The sequence below is a fragment of the Schistocerca nitens genome, chromosome 4 (genome assembly GCF_023898315.1).
Source record: "Schistocerca nitens isolate TAMUIC-IGC-003100 chromosome 4, iqSchNite1.1, whole genome shotgun sequence".
NCBI classification, from domain to species: domain Eukaryota; kingdom Metazoa; phylum Arthropoda; class Insecta; order Orthoptera; family Acrididae; genus Schistocerca; species Schistocerca nitens.
Window position 1 is genome coordinate 667062168 of NC_064617.1, and position 21178 is coordinate 667083345.

Below are 21178 nucleotides of genomic sequence, written 5' to 3' on the forward strand. Positions count from 1 at the left end.
TTTTCAGTGCACTACAGATACAAGGTTAGATGGGATAAGAAATCAAACTAAGTGAAATGACTAAACAACAAGGCACACTTTATACCAAACAGCTCAGAAAACGGCGTCGGTGAAGTTCGGATTCACCGTTCAGTACGTGCATTTTTCACAAGGTCCGACAGCTTTCATTGTATTTCCCTTGCACTCACAATGATGCTCACAATTAACGTTTTTTATGTTATTCCTTATATCGAGGCGCTGCGATTGTGTTCAATCCCAATTTAAGTCTCTTAGCAGGCTGTAAGTTTTTTCTGAAATTATTGGGAACAAGCAAATTAATTCGATAAAAACAGACCGATATGCTCAAGCGCGACGCAAAAAAAAAGAAGAAAAAAGCATTCTACCGTACCTTACTGTCAAAGACGCTTACACCAATACACCGACACTGTGTTTCCTAGCCATGCAAATAGTGCTTCGTCGACTTCTCTCGCTGGGTTCGAGACCTCACTTGTGCGTGTCCTTGCTGTAGACAGTATATATTGTACAGCATATATTCCTGACAATTATTTTAGAGCTCCGGCAACATAACGTCCGGTCCAGCTTATATGTACGCTACACCCCACCAAACAGGCACCTCAGGAATGAGGATTTGGTGGAGATCGTAACGAACTAAAGCTTTCTGGGTGACATGAGGATAAGATGCAGATCCTATCGGAATCACAAGCAGTGCGGATTTGTATCATACCTTACGGCCACCAATATTATAGTTCTTCCTGTGACGAAAAGTTCTAGATGTGGTGCATCATGTCTTCTAGATTCATGATGTCTGGTTCTTATGAGGATATGAATAACAGAGACAATATTTTGACCTAAAGATTGCCTCGGGATATACCTAATTTTAATGAATATGGGACGCTTTAGGCACCATTGGGATCACAAATCGTCACAATCCAAGAGAGAGTAACGTCTAAACTTACATAATTCAATACATCCTCCCAGATCACTGTTTGATTTAGCATCATGTGATTTTAGGAAGCTAAGCGAACCATGTTAGCATGTTTATGTATAACGGCTTAGTGCATCAACTGGTTAATAGTTTAGAAATCAAGAGGTCTGATGCATTCTGCAAGGCACGTGCACATCTTAAAAGGTATAGAGGGTACAGGGGGGAGAGAAGGGATGGAAAATTTAACTGATATCATGCTTTGACGTGCATAGGGAATTTTTTAACATAAAATTAAAAATGTTCAAAATTTTAAAATTTTTTAACATCTTTGGTCACTGCCTTTGCAAAGTAACATGGTTACTTTGACATAACTGCTACGTGTTTATTCTTAGGATCGCCACCACAATTTCTTGTACAAGGACTATCATAATCACTGGATTGCTAAAATGTCAGATCTAGGCTGCTGGTGAAGAAGCGTTCACGCTCGCTGTAATAGCTGCTGCGCGTTCTGTTATCATTAGAATCTGATTGGGATATGTGATTATCCATTCAACAGTTTTGCGTCTTAACAACGGACAAAACTAATCATCGTAATTCATATTACAACTGTGCGAACTGAACTCTGTTATAAACCACACAAATGTAGTATCGAAGCGAAAACATCCTTCAGTACGCAATGGGTTGAGTTAAACTTTCCACATAATAATCTATTTGAATATTATTATGTACGCAATTGTAATATAACAGAACCATAACTAACCTAACAGAAAACTTATAAAATAAAATATTACGTGATAGGCTGTCTAAATATTACCGAGAATAAACATGTAGTTAGTAATTAATGTGGACTTGCTTCACAGTACTTGACCGTCTTGCACTTACGGTCGTACGGTCATTCCGCAGGGTCCAGTGCAAGACGCAGACATTGGAAGAGTCCCCTACCAGTTTTCTCGCCATTATTAACACTCATATAAATCCTCACGGCTTTTTCAACGATAAGTCATAGATTGTCGCCGTTGAATCCCTCAAAGGAAGGCCGCAAGCGAATGTACCTTGTTGTATCAAATCAAACTGGAAAATTAAAGAATTCAGATGATATAGCTACAACCATTCTAAACAAAAAAAATAACGCTAAAAATAAAAATTATTTATGATGCACGAATCACCAAAATACGTAATCAAACGTTGTAGGCATAGAACTTTATTAGTAGGATTGTAGCGAACTTTTGTTAAGACTACTTGCCTACCTCGACCGTCCACTTATTTTGGCTCCATGTACTTGGTATACGTAGAAACTGTACGACGTTTATATATCTTTGATTTTTACTCAATTTCCCACTGAAGGGAATAACGTATTTTATTCGATTCTGTTGCAAAATGACTTTATCGGTCCCTTTTTGTGGCACTACCGCATATTTTGGGTAAGAGTATTAAATCTTTAGTATAAGTGGCTCAGAGTAGCATGGAAGCCGCCGTGGAAGAGTGGGTTAACAATGCCTGCAATCAGCCACGCTATGTCAGCATGCAGGGCACAACAACAGAGGCGCAAGTGAGATGCGAAACGACAATAGCTGAGCGCAGCGGTAAACTGACCAGCGCCGCAAATAAGCGATGTAGTAAGCGGGTCGTTGACCCCATACTCGAGCGAGTGTCTTTGTTGTAGGCGACGTGGCACGACACCAGGCTTCAGAGAAATAAATGGGCAGTAACAGAGTATAAATGAGGCACAATTTGATTACAGGACGTCATTCGACTTGCGGACTTCATCATCTCTGTGTAGTCGCACCACGACGCCCGGACTCCGGGCTGAAAGACGACTAAACAGCAGCAGCAGTAGCCTCCGTTTCCAGACCAGGTTGCGTCTGCCACCGCACTGGGGCCTTGGCGCCGAAGCCCTGCTGGCCTGCTGTACTGCCTTCTCCAGCCAACGCTGACGCCCAGGGAGGGACTCGGAGCCATAACGCCAGCCGCCGCCTGTCCGAGGGGCGCGGGTCGAGACCTACGCACAGTCGTCGCAGCGAAGAGCGGCAGGGCCGCCACCTGGCGGGTCGCTTCTCCGGAAAGCGCAGCTGTCGCAACTGCCTGTGCTGTTTCCTTCGCCGCCAGGACGAATTCCTGATACAGCTTCGCTGGGCGCAGCCATAGTAGCCGAGGCCAGCTGCACCGTCCAGAGTTCACGAGGAGAGGTATCTCTGCGAATGTAGGAATGAAAATATAATAAAGTTGCTGTTGTTGTTGTTGTGGTATAAGTCCTGAGATTGGTTTGATGCAGCTCTCGATGCTACTCTATTCTGTGCAAGCTTCCTCATCTCCCAGTACCTACTGCAGCCTATATCCTTCTGAATCTGCTTAGTGTATTCATCTCTTGGCCTCCCTCTACGATTTTTACTCTCCACCCTGCCCTCCAATACTAAATTGGTGATCCCTTGATGCCTCAGAACAGGTCCTACCAACCGATCCCTTCTCGTAGTCAAGTTGTGCCACAAATTTCTCTTCTCCCCAATCCTATTCAATACCTCCGCATTAGTTATATCATCCATCTAATCAAATCAAATGGTTCAAATGGCTCTGAGCACTATGGGAATTAACGTCTATGGTCATCAGTCGCCTAGAACTTAGAACTACTTAAACGTAACTAACCTAAGGACATCACACAACACCCAGTCATCACGAGGCAGAGAAAATCCCTGACCCAGCCGGGAATCGAAACCGGGAACCCGGGCGCGGGAAGCGAGAACGCTACCGCACGACCACGAGCTGCGGACTACCCATCTAATCTGCAGCATTCTTCTGTAGCACCACATTTCATAAGTATCTATCCTCTTCTTGTCCAAACGGTTTATCGTCCATGTTTCACTTCCATACATGGCTACACTCCATACAAATACTTTAAGAAACGACTTCCTGACATTTAAATCTATACTCAGAGTTAACAAATTTCTCTTCTTCAGAAACGCTTTCCTTGCCATTGCCAGTCTACATTTTATATCCTCTCTACTCCGACCATCTTCAGTTATTTTGCTCCCCAAATAGCAAAACTCCTTTACTACTTTAAGTGTCTCATTTTCTAATCTAATTCCCTCAGCATCACCCGACTTAATTCGACCACATTCCACTATCCTCGTTTTGCTTTTGTTGATGTTCATCTTATATCCTCCTTTCAAGACACTATCCATTCCGTTCAACTGCTCTTCGAATCCTTTGCTGTCTCTGACATAATTACAATGTCATCGGCGAACCTCAACGTTTTTATTTCTTATCCATGGATTTTAATACCTACTCCGAATTTTTCTTTTGTTTCCTTCTATGCTTGCTCAATATACAGATTGAAAAACATCGGGGAGAGGCTACAACCCCGTCTCACTCCCTTCCCAACCACTGCTTCCCTTTCGTGTCCCCCGACTCCTATAGCTGCGATCTGGTTTCTGTACGAATTGTAAATAGCCTTTCGCTCCCTGTATTTTTCCCCTGCCACCTTCAGAATTTGAAAGAGAGTATCCCAGTCTACATTGTCAAAAGCTTTCTCTACGTCTAGAAATGCTAGAATCGTAGGTTTGCCTTTCCTGGATCTAGTTTCTAAGACAAGTCGTAGGGTCAGTATTGCCTCACGTGTTCCAATATTTCTACGGAATCCTAACTGATCTTCCCCGACGTCGGCTTCTACTAGCTTTTCCATTCGTCTGTAAGGAATTCACGTTAGTATTTTGCAGCTGTGACTTATTAAACTGATAGGTAATTTTCGCATCTGTCAACACCTGCTCTGTTTGGGACTGGCACTCCCAAGGCTGTCAGTAGTTCTAATGGAATGTTGTCTACTTCTGGGCCTTGTTTCGGCTCAGGTCCTTCAGTGCTTTGTCAAACTCTTCACGCAGTATCATATCTCCCATTTCATCTTCATCTATATCCTCTTCCATTTCCTTAATATTGTCCTCAAGTACATCGCCCTTGTATAGACACTCTATATTCTCCTTCCACTTCTCTGCTCTTCCTTCTTTGCTTAGAACCGGTTTTCCATCAGAGCTCTTGATATTCATATAAGTGGTTCTATTTTCTCCAAAGGTCTCCTTAATTTTCCTGTAGGCAGTATCTATCTTACCCCTGGTGAGACAAGCCTCTACATCCTTACATTTGTCTCTAGCCATGCCTGCTTAGTCATTTTACACTTCCTGTCGATCTAATTTTTGAGACATTTGTATTTCTTTTTGGCTGCTTCATTTACTGCATTTTTATATTTTCTCATTTCATCAATTAAGTTCAATATTTCTTTTGTTACCCAAGGATTTCTAGCAGCCCTCGTCTTCTTACCTATTTGTTCTCTGCTGCCTTCACTACTTCATCCCTCAGAGCTACCCATTCTTCTACTGTATTTCTTTCCCCCATTCCTGTCAATTGTTCCCTTATGTTGTCCGTGAAACTCTGTACAACCTTTGGTTCTTTCAGTTTATCCAGGTCCCAACTCCTTAAATTCCCACCTCTTTGCAGTTTCTTCAGTTTTAATCTACAGTTCATAACCGATAGATTGTGGTCAAAGTCCACATCTGACCCTGGAAATGTCTTAAAATTTAAAATCTGGTTCCTAAATCTCTGTCTTACCATTATATAATCTATCTGGAACCTGCCAGTATCTCCAGGCTTCTCCCATGTATACAACCTTCTTTTATGATTCTTGTACCAAGTGTTAGCTATGATTAAGTTGTGCTCTGTGCAAAATTGTACCAGGCGACTTCCCATTTATTTTATTCCCCCCACTCCATATTCACCTACTACACTTCCTTCTCTCCATTTTCCTACTACCGATTTTCAGTCACCCATGACTATTAAATTTTCGTCTCTCTTGACTATCTTAATAATTTCTTTTATTTCATCATACATTTCTTCAATTTATTCGTTATCTGCAGAGCTATTTGGCATATAAACTTGTACTACTGTGGGAGGCGTCGGCTTCGTGTCCATCTTGGCCACAATAATGCGTTCACTATCCTGTTTGTAGTAGCTTACCCGCACTCATATTTTTTTACTCAATATTAAACCTACTCCTGCATTACCCCGATTTGATTTAGTATTTATAACCCTGTATTCGCCTAACCAAAAGTCTTGATCCTCTTGCCACCGAACTTCACTAATTACCACTATATCTAACCTTAACCTATCCATTTCTCTTTTTAAATTTTCTAACCTACCTGTCCGATTAAGGGATCTGACATTCCACGCTCCGATCCGTAGACCGCCAGTTTTCTTTCTTCTGATAACGACGTCCTCTTGAGTAGTCCCCGCCCGGAGATCCGAATGGGGGACTATTTTACCTCCGGAATATTTTACCCAAGAGGACGCCATCATCATTTAACCATACAGTAAAGCTGCATGCCCTCGGGAAAAATTACGGCTGTAGTTTCCCGTTGCTTTCAGCCGTTCGCAGTACCAGCATCGCAAAAACCGTTGTGGTTAGTCTTACAAGGACAGATCAGTCAACCATCCAGGCTGTTGCCGCTGCAACTACTGAAAAGGCTACTGCCCCTCTTCAGGAACCACACGTTTATCTGGCCTCTCAACAGATACCCCACCGTTGTTGTTGCACCGCGGGCCACAGTGGCCGAGCGGTTCTAGGAGCTACAGTCTGGAACCGCGCGACCGTTGCGGTCGCAGGTTCTAATCCTGCCTCGGGCATGGGTTTGGTGATGTCCTTAGGTTAGTTAAGTTTAAGTGGTTCTAAGTTCTAGGGGCCTGATGACCTCAGAAGTTAAGTCCCATAGTGCTCAGAGCCATTTGAACCATTTGTGGTTGCACCTACGGACGCCTGTCTATCGCTGAGGCACACAAGCCTCCCCACCAACGGCAAGGTCCATGGTTCATGGGGGGGGATAATAAAGTTATATTGTTAAATTATCCACAGTGTTTCCACGGCATCACCAAACAAGTGCCACTTCACACAGAGTTGCCACTACAGAGTCGTCCACACAGAATGATGTCAGGACGGCCGACGTCGCAGCAGTCAACGGCGGAGTGTGTGCCACCCTCACAGCGCGTCCTTCGAGCCGCAGCCCACAGTGTCGTCACTGGGTGAGTGATTCTGTTTTTCTCTTGTGTGGTTATAATCAAGGGCTCCAAGTTCATAGGGTGTTATTTTACGAAAGTACATTTACGAAATCAGAGAAACCCGTTGATCTGTCGCAGTTTGGGAGTAATGGTGAACATGAATGGTCAGAACCTCTACTTTGCATTCAGTGTAATTCACTCGGGCAATTTGACCCTTGTGCTGAATCAGTAGCATAACTGCTTTACAAGTAACTCTTCTGGGCACACGACTCGGCAGTGTAGAGATTTTTTTTTTATCTTATGGGACTTAACTGCTAAGGTCATCAGTCCCTAAGCTTACACACTATTTATCCTTAAGTATCCTAAGGACAAACACACACAACCATGCCCGAGGGAGGACTCGAACCTCCACCGGGAGCAGTCGTACAGTCCATGACTGCAGCGCCTGAGACCTCTCGGCTAATCCCGCGCGGCGCAGTGTTGAGTCCAGGTGGCTCATGCTTTGGAAGAAGAAGTAATTTGGTATAACACTTTGGGACTAAAAGCTCTGTGCATATTGTTTAGTCGTAGTGTAACCCTTATCGTGAATAATGGACGCCGAGGCAAAATGAGAGAAAAGAGCTATCACCACTGAAGAAGCGGTGCGGTCATTAGTGGATCAGGTTGCTCTATTGAGAGTGGAAAATGTGGTTCTGTTTGATGAACTACCAGGAATGAATCGCGAGATAGAAGTGTTGAAGTAACAAACTCTAGGAGTGTATTCAACTGTGACGAATTTTGTTTCTCCTCTTCTCTGACAGAGCGTCTGAAGATGTGTTGGCATTTATGGAGGATCCTAATTCACCAACTGACATAGGGTGTTCTCCAAATAAGCAGTCACTGTAGATCGCAAGGTTACGTTTGTCAGGAGAAGCTAAATTATTCGTAAGGTGCACAGCAGCATTGCGAAATATTGAAACTTTTGCCGCTGAGACAGGGGTTGGAACAACAATACGGGGACCATAACAGTGCACAGGTTTTTTTTTTTTTTTTTTTTTTTTTGGCGAGCAATTAGGATTGGTATGCTGGAGACATAACGAGGCAGTTGGCGGCTTTGTGGATAGAATTACGAAAATGAATTTTAGCACGTACGAGCTCTTATTAAACCACGGTATAAGTGAAGTAGTGCTTCAAAAGACTGAGCAACGAGCGCTATATTCTTTTTTAAGGGGTTTGACACCAGAAATGTCTAGGAGAGTGGGCAAGAGGACGCCTAAGGATCTTCATGAAGGGGTTAGGTTAGTTGGAATACGAAGAAATCGATAAGTCGACAGGTGTAGGAGACTGGAAACATATATTCGCATCGAATGTTTAGTGCCTTAACAGCAGACAAACCAGACATGTACAAAGACAATCTGGCTAATTACGGAACCCACAGCACAGCTGCAGTAACATGGGTCGCCAACAGCTTTGTGGAAATGAGAGCAGAAGAGGTTTTGATCCATGGTAGGTTATAGGGATAATGGTAAAGATAGTCCAGGGAATAGGAATGGTCCGTTAAACTCGGAAGGGAACACCAGGACCACCGCTAACGGGTCCTTGTAGGAATAAGTTCAGTCAGAACTAATGCAGAGGTAGAATGTGCCATAATGGGTGTTGTGGTTGCGAGAGAGTAAAAAGTATTGTTGGACACAGGAGCGTATGTGTCAGTAACCACGACAAACTTAGTGGGTAGGAGGCAGCGGAACCTTCAATGATATTATTTACGTGGGGTGGGGCATAATGGGTCAACCAAGTTTAGATAGTGTGTGGAATTGGTGTCTCATGTAAGCCAGAGGTACAGTATGATCCAAGGGTTAGATTTGCTGCACAAACATCATGGCCTAATTGACCTTCGACGATGTATAGTGAAAATGAGCCAGAAGACATTACAACTAGGGGGAACCGTTGACAATATTAAACTACATGCTCAAATGTGTGTGACCTTTTAAGGGACCTAACTGCTGAGGTCATCGGTTCCTAGACTTACGCACTACTTAAACTAACTTATACTAAGAAAAACACACACACCCATGCCCGAGGGAGGACTCGAACCTCCGGCGGGAGGGGCCTCTCAGTCCGTAATACGACGCCTCAAACCGCGCGCTCACTCCGCGCGGCGAATATTAATCAGCCGCGAGGAGTGTCTAGGACACAAGATGGTCTAGTTAAGCCTTGAGCAATAGCATTAAGGCTTGATTCACACGACTCTGTGTCGAAAAGCACCGGATAATCGCTGTGGGTGAATGAAGAACCGAACTTACCAGTAGTTGTTATAGGGGTAATAGAACCATTCGAGGGTATTGAAGTATTAGACACAGTGTGTTATTTGGTGATATGTTGTATTGTATGCATACGAAAGTAAGGAAAGAAAAGTGATGCCCGTCAATGTGGATGATTTAGGCGCCGAAGATGTAAAGTTGTTGAAGGGATCATTATTGGCTATACGGGAGATTCTGTATGAGGAAGATTACCACACAGGAGGTGTGAGCTACGAGGGGGCCAGGACATTGCTAGTACTGCATTTCGTGGGAAGTTGAGGCATTTGAAAGCATCCGTTTTTTGCGAGAATCTGTTGCTTGCCACGCCTGTAGCACAACACAGGATTCCAACAGGAAGTTAAGTACCAAAATATCGAAGACCATATCGCACACCACGGTCGTTGCAACCTGTTTCAGGTTGTTTAGCTGACGTAATAACAGAAGAAATTAATTGTGCACGGGAGGGTGGGGGTGGGGGGAGGGGGGTGCAGGTATTGTACCTAAGAAGTCTACAGACAGTAAACAGAAGCATAGATTTTGTTCTGATTTTCGCTATTTGAACAGCAAGACTACAACAGATGAATTCCCTATTCCGAAAATCACGGATACCATAGAAAACGTAAGCAAAAGCAAATATTTCTCGACTTTGGACTTCAAGAGTGGATACCGTCAGCTGCAAGTGAACCCTGAAGATTGAACAAAAACAACTTTTTCAGTAAATGGTGGCACTAGTATAGAAGAATGCCTTTTGTTGAACGGAGTACTGAGAGGACTGAAATAACCTTCAAAGTTATAATTAAAAGAATAATCTTTTAGGCCTTAGTAAAATTTTACACCTCTAGAATTGCAGTCTAGAATCATAATTGAATATAAGACCAAACCACATCAGTACTTAGTATATCGTGATGACATAATCATTCATTCAAGGGATATGCAGGAACGTAGACAACGTCTGATAGAGGTATTCAGGAAATTACGAGCAGCACGTCTCACACTCAAGGCTGAAAAATATCATTTTGTGCACGAGGAAGCTAACTATTGGGACCATGTCATAAGTGAGGATGGTGTAACGACTAATCCATGGTTGGTGCAGGCAGTACAAGAATTTCCAGTACCTGAAACTGCTAGGGAGCTGCAATTTTTTCTCATTCTCGCGAATTACTCTAGGAAGTTCGTGAAGGGAGATGGAGGAGATACAGACAGACAGAGACGGTCAATGACATGCCTCGATCAACCCGCTCAAGGGCCATTACTGTAGTGGATGACCGCTGCCTACGGATTATGGCACGCAGGAACCCTGACAGCAGCACCACCATGTTGAATAATGTTTTTCGTGCAGCCACAGGACGTCGTGTTACGACTCAAACTTGTCGCAATAGGCTACATGATGCGCAACTTCACTCCAGATGGCCATGGCGAGGTCCATCTTTGCAACCATGACACCATGTAACGTGGTACAGATGCGCCCAACAATATGCCAAATGAACCACTCCGGATTTTCATCACGTTCTCGTCACCGACGAGTGTCGCATATTCATTCAACCAGACAAACGTCGGAGACGTGTTTGGAGGCAACCCAGTCAGGATGAATGCCTTATACACACTGTCCAGCGAGTGCAGCAAGATGGTGGTTCCCAGCTATTTTGGGGTGGCATTAGAACTAATTAAAACTTACTAACTTGAGGACATCACACACATCCATGCCCGAGGCAACAGTCGAACCTGCGACCGTAGCGGTTGCGCAGTTCCAGGCTGTAGCGCCTAGAACCGCTCGGCCACCCCGGCCGGCCATCTGAATATCAATGGTACAGAACCAGTGTACACAATCTAAAGCACATCACTTCGCTGCCGAAGCGCAAAGTGATAACACGTGTGAACTACTAGTTTCTTAAATCAGTTGGCTTGAAACCTTGCAATGACGTCCTCAATCATTATAACCAATCCAGTACAGTATTATGAGAGAAATATACCTCAGGAATACTTCTCGCATAAACCTTATGATTCAACCACATTTAACAAGAAAGATGAATTTAGGATTGTCATCCAGCAGCAAGACGCGCTGATGCTTCCATGCTTCATATATTTGGAGGGGTCATTGAAGAAAATCGGCGCAGCGATACAGTGGGTCCAAAGCTAACATGTAACGCTTTAGCATTCCTGTTTCAAGAGATACACTGTGAACTCAATGGGTCTGAGATCGACCGCACAAGCAGTGTCGGCATAACATCAACTCTTAAAGCATCAGTCCCTGCATCACCCACGGATATGAATGGTTTAGAAAATGCGGGATGATTCGTAGACGATCCGGAGGAAACAACAGTTGCAGACGACAAGCGATTTACTGCATACATACCTCTACAAATGCTTATGGGCTACTCTGAGGACACGAGGCAGATTATTATGAATGCTAAACTGTAGCTCATTCTGGTATGGAGTGCGACGGATAATAACTCGTACATTCCAAGAGCTCAAGAGGAGAAAACGATCACAATCAGCAAGTCAATATGGAAAATGCCTCATATCACTGTATCAGACGAGGAGCTTTTGAAGCTTTTAAAAGTCCAGAATTCAGGTACATTTCCATCACTAACATTTCGCTCATGGGAGGTTTTCGCCTACCCAGTGCTACCGACTGCAAGCGGACAAACATGGACTACTACAACCTCTTCGCACCTAGAGATATCTAAATACTATAGACGTGCGTTTCAGACTGATAGAAGAGGGAATATACCACATGATACCAATGTGTTCGACAACTACAAGTTAACCCTTTCGGTCATGAATTATTTTTTTCCTGAAAATAAGGGCTTTTCTGTCCGGTTCTTCCGTTTAAATTATGATTTTTCAGATGTATAAAATATTCGTAGGTGCCCTCCCAAGGGAGAATACAACACGTCCCCAAATGAGGACATGGTGTTCAAGTGGGTGCAGAACAACTCTAGATGTCAAAATATTTTAGTTTATTTTATTTCACCAAAATACTTAAAATACGCAAAGCTTACTTAATGATTATATAGATAAACTATGGTTTTACACTTGTGAAGAATAACAATCAAAGAAACAATTTTTGCTATACAGATATAAGTGGATGTTACATTTTACAGAATAGAATTTGGTTTTGCCTTTGCAACCCGGTTTCTTGCACCTATCAAATGATTTTTGGTCGCTGACCAATGGAAGATGCCGAACGATGTCCAAACGAAGATCAGCTTCTGGACGAACTTCCGCACTGGCTCGTTTTGAAGAACTTGGAATTGGACACTCACTAGTGTGACATCTCCTTTTCCTGGCGCTTGGCTTACCTACACTCCTGGAAATTGAAATAAGAACACCGTGAATTCATTGTCCCAGGAAGGGGAAACTTTATTGACACATTCCTGGGGTCAGATACATCACATGATTACACTGACAGAACCACAGGCACATAGACACAGGCAACAGAGCATGCACAATGTCGGCACTAGTACAGTGTATATCCACCTTTCGCAGCAATGCAGGCTGCTATTCTCCCATGGAGACGATCGTAGAGATGCTGGATTTAGTCCTGTGGAACGGCTTGCCATGCCATTTCCACCTGGCGCCTCAGTTGGACCAGCGTTCGTGCTGGACGTACAGACCGCGTGAGACGACGCTTCATCCAGTCCCAAACATTCTCAATGGGGGACAGATCCGGAGATCTTGCTGGCCAGGGTAGTTGACTTACACCTTCTAGAGCACGTTGGGTGGCACGGGATACATGCGGACGTGCATTGTCCTGTTGGAACAGCAAGTTCCCTTGCCGGTCTAGGAATGGTAGAACGATGGGTTCGATGACGGTTTGGATGTACCGTGCAGTATTCAGTGTCCCCTCGACGATCACCAGTAGTGTACGGCCAGTGTAGGAGATCGCTCCCCACACCATGATGCCGGGTGTTGGCCCTGTGTGCCTCGGTCGTATGCAGTCCTGATTGTGGCGCTCACCTGCACGGCGCCAAACACGCATACGACCATCATTGGCACCAAGGCAGAAGCGACTCTCATCGCTGAAGACGACACGTCTCCATTCGTCCCTCCATTCACGCCTGTCGCGACACCACTGGAGGCGGGCTGCACGATGTTGGGGCGTGAGCGGAAGACGGCCAAACGGTGTGCGGGACCGTAGCCCAGCTTCATGGAAACGGTTGCGAATGGTCCTCGCCGATACCCCAGGAGCAACAGTGTCCCTAATTTGTTGGGAAGTGGCGGTGCGGTCCCCTACGGCACTGCGTAGGATCCTACGGTCTTGGCGTGCATCCGTGCGTCGCTGCGGTCCGGTCCCAGGTCGACGGGCACGTGCACCCTCCGCCGACCACTGGCGACAACATCGATGTACTGTGGAGACCTCCCGCCACACGTGTAGAGCAATTCGGCGGTACGTCCACCCGGCCTCCCGCATGCCCACTATACGCCCTCGCTCAAAGTCCGTCAACTGCACATACGGTTCACGTCCACGCTGTCGCGGCATGCTACCAGTGTTAAAGACTGCGATGGAGCTCCGTATGCCACGGCAAACTGGCTGACACTGACGGCGGCGGTGCACAAATGCTGCGCAGCTAGCGCCATTCGACGGCCAACACCGCGGTTCCTGGTGTGTCCGCTGTGCCGTGCGTGTGATCATTGCTTGTACAGCCCTCTCGCAGTGTCCGGAGCAAGTATGGTGGGTCTGACACACCGGTGTCAATGTGTTCTTTTTTCCATTTCCAGGAGTGTATGTTTACCAGTACTTTGACCACTCTTGTTGTAAAGTGAAGCAAATCAAGGGTCTTATATTGAGGATACATAATTCTGATGGTAAGGGGATCTCCAGAACCTATATTAAAATGCTATTACAAAAACGTACATCTGAGTAGCCCAGACGAAAATCCCGCTAAATTCGTTTTAGTCTGTTTTTAGGTGGGCACACCGCTGTATAGATTTTTTCAGCATCTACATGATGGTGCGTGTTTCAAGTTGCAAAACCGGCTATAAGCCGTAGAAAAAGGTTGTCGAAAATCGTGTTCGGTTTCAAAGGCAGCTAACTGTATGTTGTCTTTGGGTGCAAAGCCCGCTAAATGACCAATAAGCGTGGCTGTTGCCCTGCGGTGTCCTGATGCAAAGCACGTGAACAGACTCCAGACGAACCAATCTGGACATTCAATGCTACCTTTCAGTCTGTTACGATTAGAATTTATATATTTCTTATTCAGTTTTAGGTTGGCTGCACTTTAACAAATTCGTACGCAACATTACCATTCTCGCTGCCAATGCATTGTCGTTTGGATGGGAGGAGTGTTTCTCAGTGTCAGTTATCATGCAGTTAGCGAGCATCGCGTCTAGGCTAATTATCTTACAATATACCATGTGATATGAAACGTCTAACATTACATCCATCATTGTCCTCTTGTTCAAAATTATCGCAAGAATCATCGGATGGATAGTCAGTTTCAGATGAAGTAAGGAGCTCTATAACTTCTTCATCTTCTGTAAGTGGCCTTCGTCTATCTTGGGGCATTGTGAACTCACCATAAGTTGACTAAAAAGACAGCGAAACAATGTACTAAATTTCTATGCTATTACAACCTTTCAATTACAATGTCCTTATGTATAAATTTATAAATATGTCACTTACCTTTCGTTCCGAAAGACACCTTCAGTTTTCAACTTCAAGAATGCACCTTTCTATGTATAAATAAATTTTTTTACCTAAACTGAGGAGGTATTAACCGGATGATGGGAGGTACAAAGATTACTGGGAAGCATCCATGTAGGGACGCTGCTTATTCAATTTTGTTTTGTGGTACCACAGATTGACAGGAGATGTCGGCACTGTTCTCAAATAAACTCTCTGGTTGTATCAATATGAAGACAACAATCGCAAATCGTAAACATTTACTAATTTTAATATACTAAGCATTTATTTATTATGTCCTTATGTAAGGGTGCCATGACTGAAAGGGTTAACTATTGCTAAAGTCTTTCTGAATTCATAATTCTTCCCATCTATTGATTTACACCTACAATGGAATGAAAAGGTATACAGTATGGCATATGATATGTATGCGCGGCTTCGTACTTCTTCCTACGAAAGTTCTGAAGAAGATGGAGGAGGGCGTCCATTCAGTCCACAGAAGTTGGCGGAGCTGTCATCGATCATCATAACAGACTGCGCGAAACAGAACGACGTAATTAAGTGTGGACCTCTATATGTGCGAATTGAGTATGAATCTTCGACAAATTTCCCAGAACACAGTGCTACGTATGCTCTTGTTCTACATGATCCTGTGATTAACTATTGCCTGCTCACCATTATTGTGCAACAAGCTGTACAGTATAAATCAACAGGTGCTGCGCCATACCTACAGTATTCCACAATGCCATCTCAAGGTGTGAATATTATTGCAGACTTTCAGCGGTTCAATTATGGTGAGCGGAGACAGTTCATATTTAAAGATATTGAATTCATAGCGTACACAAAAGATGCAGTAATAATAGAGATTATCTCCGTAAACATTGCATGACCGAGGTCTTTAAAGTATGTGAGGAGTGCTAAAATATGGAAGAGTAAAAAGTGGTTAACACGTCTCTACCATATTATTCACTGGAATGATCCCGACATAATCTTCAAAGATATGTTGACGTCGCTTCAATTATTCAACCACACGGGTACCATCATCTACGTGAAGGAGAAGATGTCATAGATGCGTCGAATCTTCAGGATTCCTGCTATTAAAGAGAGGGAATTATATTGGTGTCTTACGCTCCATCTACTCAAGAAGAAGAAGAAGAAGAAGAAGAAGAAAAAGAAGATGTATGAAAATAGTGTTCCTGTGTTTGCTTGTGAAAATGTAAATTACTTTTAAGCTGGATAAGAAATAAGTGAACCTCACAACCTCTGTGTTCGTTTCCCGTTCTAACAGTGTACAGTTTTAACAAGATGCTATTTTTGAGGTTTTCTTCAAGCACAGGAGATGTAACATTAGACATATCTGCTACATATCTATGGAAGCGGACATGGTCACGTGCCTCCTGCTCCCAAAATCCAATTCGTGCTACATGATATGTGTAATTTCATGACCCTGTTCTATATATTTGGTTATCTTCCACCTTTTACGTCATATAGGTAGGAAAAGAGGGTTGCTACGCACGCACACAGAGGTTGCGAGGAAAAAATTAATTTATTTCTCAGGAATTTTACATTTTCATAAGCAGACACAGCAACACTATTTTCACACGTCTTCTTCTTCTTCTTCTTCTTGGGTCGATGGAGAGCAGGACACCGGTGGAATTCCAGGTATTGAATAACAGCAATCTTGAAGATTCGACGCATCCATGAAAACTTCTCCGTCACATAGATGATGGTATCCGTGTGGTCGAGTAAATAAAGTGACGTCATCATATCTTTATAGGATATGGCAGGATCATACCAGCGAATTCCCTGGTAGAAATGTGTTACTCCCTTTGAGCTCTTTTGTGCCTTAGTGCACTTCACATACTTGAAAGACCTCGGAAATTTGCGGAGAATGTGTCTGTTATTACTGCATCTTCTGTGTACGCTACGAATACAACATCTTTAAATATGAACACTGTACCCTCTTTATCATTCAAACCCTAAGTGTCTTCAATGATGCCGAGCTGGCTAAGGCGCTGCAGTCATGGACTGTGGACTGTGCGGCTGGTCCCGGCGGAGGTTCGAGTCCTCCCTCGGGCAAGGATGTGTGTTTGTCCATAGGATAATTTAGGTTAAGTAGTGTGTAAACTTAGGGACTGATGACCTTAGCAGTTGAGTCCCATAAGATTTCACACACATTTGAAAATTGTTTTTTTCTTCAATGATGTTCACAAATAGATAAGCCATTGTGGAATGATCTAGGTATGGTGCAGCACTTGCTCATCTATACAGCTCGTTGCAACAAATTGGTGAACGGGCAGTAGCTGATCACTTAGTCATGTAGAATTAGAACATATTCAGCAGTGTATTCTGGTAGTTGATCACAGCTATCTATATTTTACCCATGAAGGGTAGCTTCATCATTCGTTTTGTCAATGACTGGTAACGAGATGTTTGGGAAAACTGTATGCTGCTGTATCATTAAAGTTGTAGCACTGAAACCAATGATATTAATGAGTCAAATACTTGGACTATAATGAGAGAGGTGTGAAATAAAACAAAAACATAGTTTGAGATTATAAATCCATACATTAGTTATTTAAATATCAAACACTGGATGCAATACTTAAAAAAATTATCAGACTTTTACTGTATTTTTTTCTTCACACCTGTACAGTATTTCCCAACCAAAACGTTTTGATATGGGATAAATTCTGCGCGTATCTCCCTAAAGCCAATGGGTGTCTCACAGTATTCTGGTTTTTCACACGCACATTTAATCAGTTTCTCTTTGGTTCTGCGTTCATGTGCAAACAAAGGTACTGCTTCAAATCATCAACATGTACACCACCAACACGTAGTAAGTTTACAACACTTGGTATGCGGAATCTATGATCAGCAACTAACGACTCAGCCTCTGCAATGCAAGGTGTAGCGCAGGGTTCAGATCATGTAAGTTCATAACTGAGGCATTCTGTAGATAAACACACTTGTCACCCAATTTCACACATCAGTGCTATCATAAACCGTTGTAATAGACATTGCCATACCAGCAAGGCGAATGTCTGGGGGGGGGGGGGTGTACGAGTTAGATAATACTCTGTTGTCATCTGCTGATTGATGTAGCGCTCTGCACGATATATTTCGTCCCAGTTGAACTCAGAAATAGGCACTTTAATACCCTTCTAAGCATTTTCAATTTCTATTCTTGCATGCGAGCCCCAGTAATGACGTCTTCTATAACCGCGTTCATACGTTTCGTTCCACTGGAAGTTAATTGTATGTAGAACTGAAAATCATAGTTACACTCGCTGCCTTCTTATCCAAAACATCTGCACTCCATGCCTGCACTAGCACAGGCATGTTCTGCTGAGATGGGTCGTACGTCGCTGACCAGTACTTTTTCCATTTTGCTGTTCTTTAGGACCACCAGCAGCATTCGATGTGTTGGGAGTAGAACGTGTGTCCTCATCACACAAATCGATTACTGGGACAGACAACATCAGCTCTGTATCCTCCCCCAGCAAGTAGACAATGTGCGCTACAATATCCCCCGTGTTCGCTACAGGTTCAGAGATGCTGGAGGTTGTACCTGTAGCAGATCGAGAGGTCGGTACAGTTCTCAGTAAGATGGTAGCTGAGGTTGCTGCAGGTCTGGACGTGGCAGAGGTCGACATCTAGGCGCTCATCCCTTCAGGCTAATATGTGTTGATGGTTACTGCTGAACAAAGTCGGGGAAGCATTACATGTGGACCAAGATGCAAAAACATCAAATAATATTAATAATAATGCTAACTGCAGACAAAGATGTGATGTGAGATACTTACTTTTCCGTCTCTTCCTGTTCTGCACGGCTGTGCTGGATTGCGACTGATGATGACACTTCATGGTTCTTCTTCTCCTTCTTCTGCTGCTGCTGGCTGACTGAGCGAAACTCAGTTCACAGAGCTGTTGAGCCTGCCCTATATCCCTCCAATGTCATTACCAGATAGCGCTATCCTACTGTCAAAAGTCAAATAACTGACTGGATTCAGGTTCAAATGGCTCTGAGCACTATGGGACTTAACTTCTGAGGTCGTCAGTTCCCTACAACGTAGAACTACTTAAACCTAACTAACCTAAAGACATCACACACATCCAAGCCCGGGGCAGGGTTCGAACCTGCGACCGTAGCGGTCGCGCGGTTCCAGACTGTAGCGCATAGAACCGATTGGCCACGCTGGCCGGCCCTGATTCAGGGTTCCAATTGGTTCCCACCTTTTCCCCCAGACCACCATCTAGGATTTTGTCATGGGGAGGGGATAGGAGGACGCAAGGCAACGCCCTCTAGTGGTAGTACTGTATATTATGTCAATTGTACTCCGGACCTCATGGTGAACTGACTGGATGGAGCTACTGCCTTTAACAACTTAATTAGCTTAAATAAACAACGCATGCGAAATAAGGTCTTTTGTCCATTCTGTCCAGCAGCCCAGCACAGGCTGAATCGTTTTCTCTCCAATTCCAAGGAAGAAGTGGTGGTTGGATGATTTGGATTAGTGAAGGTAGCCCGATTGATCTACTTTCCCCGCCAAAATTTGCACTTACCGCCATGATGTCGTTGTGACGTTGAAACATCTATCTTCATGGATCCGCCAACTTGAATAAATTTTGGAATAATGCAGAGTGGGTCACACTGGCCTTCCCCTGCTACTGACGTCCGTGGTAACATTCCCATGATTTTTTAATACTTGTACTGCCTACCGAATGCTTGCTGGAAACTTTAGATTCATTAAATTGCTAGCAATACTCGTGCGCAACGATTTGAAGTGCAACATTCTTACGACTGTCACAATCTTTGAAGTGGTAGTCCACCTACTGTAGATGTAAATGTGCAGAGGACTCATACAACCGATACTTCATTATCGCTTCTCGTACTAGATTTGGCTGATAGAACAAATAATGAAGATGCAAAGCATACCGTCGTCTTGCGTGACGCATTCGTTTAGTAATGGCAGAAACGTAGCAGAGACGATCACTCATCTCCCGTTGCAGACGCTACAACAGAAGTATTATGATGTGGCTTATTGTTGAATTTACGGTAGCATGAATTCCTACATATATCTCGAAAAATGACAATGTCGATAAAATTGGAGAGGTTCCAAGTTATATGGAGAATAACCAACAGTCATTCTAAAATGGGATGACGAGGGTCAAAGGACATCTCCTACTCGTTATATCGATTCACACCTCCTTTCGCCCGGCGTAGTGCATGTGCATGAAGTGGAATGAAACCTATAAGCCTTTGGAAGTTCCCTACAGAGATACTGAGCCACGCTGCGACCAAGCCGTATATAATTACGGAAATTTTGCCACAGCAGGATTTTTTTGCCCGAAGTGACCTCTGGATTATGTTCTATGTTTGTATCTGGGCGGCCAAATGCTTTGGCCTAACTGTCCACAAAGTTGTTCAAACAAATCGCAAACAATTATGGCCGAGTGACATGACGCACTGTCATAGATAAAAATTTCATCATTGTTTGGAAACGTGATGACCCTGAGTGGCTGCGAATGATCTCCAAGTACGGAACATAAGCATTTCCATAATCGGTTCATTTGGACCTGTGGAATGAATCCGTTCCATGTAAACATAGCCCACACCATTAAAGAGCCACCGCCAGCCTTCACAGTGACTTGTTGGCAACTTGGGTCAATGTCTTGGTGGGGTATGCGCCACACTCGAACATTACCATCAGTTCTTATCAACTGTAATCGGGACTCATGGGACCAGCCCATGGTTTCCCAGTCGCCTAGGGTCCAACAGATATGCTCATGAGCCAGAAGAGGCGCTGCTAGAGATGATGTGCTGTTCCCAAAGACACTCGTGTCGGTCATCTTCTCCCGTAGCCCATTAACGCAAAATTTTGCCGCACTTATAACTGATACTTTCGTCGTACGTCACTACGATTGCTGCGTTATTTCACGTATTGTTGCTTGCCTGTTAGCACTGTCAACTCTATGCAGACGCCACTGCTCTTGGTCGTCAATTGAAGGCCGTCGGCCAATGCGTTACCCATGGTGAGAGGTAATGCCTGAAATGTGGTATTCTCGGCACTCTCGTAACACTGTCGATCTTACAATATTGAATTCTCTAACGATTTCTGAAACGGAAAGTCCCATGCTTTTAGCTCCAACTACCATCCCACATTCAAAGTCTTATTTCCCGTCGTAGGGCGATAATCACGTTTCACACCTTTTGAGGCGGCCGGTGTGGCCGTGCGGTTGTAGGCGCTTCAGTCTGGAGCCGCGTGACCTCTACGGTCGCAGGTACGAATCCTGCCTCGGGCATGGATGTGT